Source organism: Penaeus monodon, chromosome 21 (assembly GCF_015228065.2).
Source record: "Penaeus monodon isolate SGIC_2016 chromosome 21, NSTDA_Pmon_1, whole genome shotgun sequence".
Lineage (NCBI taxonomy): Eukaryota > Metazoa > Arthropoda > Malacostraca > Decapoda > Penaeidae > Penaeus > Penaeus monodon.
Window position 1 is genome coordinate 31,570,558 of NC_051406.1, and position 670 is coordinate 31,571,227.

The window sequence follows — 670 nt, forward strand, 5'->3', positions numbered from 1 at the left end:
GAAGAAGAAAAACTTTGTTGGTTGTTCCTGTGAAATTGAATGTCTTAGAGATGAATTGCCTTTATCTGACACTGAAATTTTAACGCTAAGAAGTTCTGTAGCCTCTGTAGGGGTCTAAAGGTCAACCGCCATCGTAGGTCACACAAAGTTTGAAGACGATTTTGTTAGAACTAAGCCAATGTCATTATGAGAAAAAAGATCCACTTTTAGGTCACTGAAGGTTAATCAGTAAGCTATATCTTAATAAATTTCTGTTATAAATTCTAAGTGTACACGATTTCAATTTCATTATCAGTTCTGTCACAGGAGATTTCCATTTTAGTATTTATGATGTGATACAACCATTCACGCTTCATTGCTGTAGATTTAAGAGTGCCGTAATATAGATTATAGCTAAAGTTAATAGATAATCAACTCTCTCTGTATCAGACAAACCCTTAATACATTTTGATAAAGATTCATTTCATGACCCAGAAGATGCAGTGAGGCGAAGGACTAAAGGAGATGAATTCATTATCACAACATTCAGCACGAATTCTCAAAAAAGAAGAAGTTTAAGGAGGAGAAGTGAAGAATCACTTGCAATATGGTAATAAAAGAGAATAGAAGAGAAAAGATGTGGTTACCAGAATCTTGATGAACAGATATAAAAGGTATTTGAATATAATGC

At 33.6% G+C, this 670-nt stretch overlaps 1 protein-coding gene across 2 annotated transcripts in view; it reads left to right on the forward strand.

Moving 5' to 3' along the window:
* The window catches only part of LOC119586427, a gene marked incomplete at its 5' end in the record, with an annotated part of 5,436 nt that continues 4,766 nt past the window's right edge, over positions 1-670 (forward strand). Inside the window, 2 exon segments of one of the 2 annotated variants that reach the window (XM_037935151.1) lie at positions 1-228; positions 475-653. 2 annotated transcript variants of the gene reach the window in all.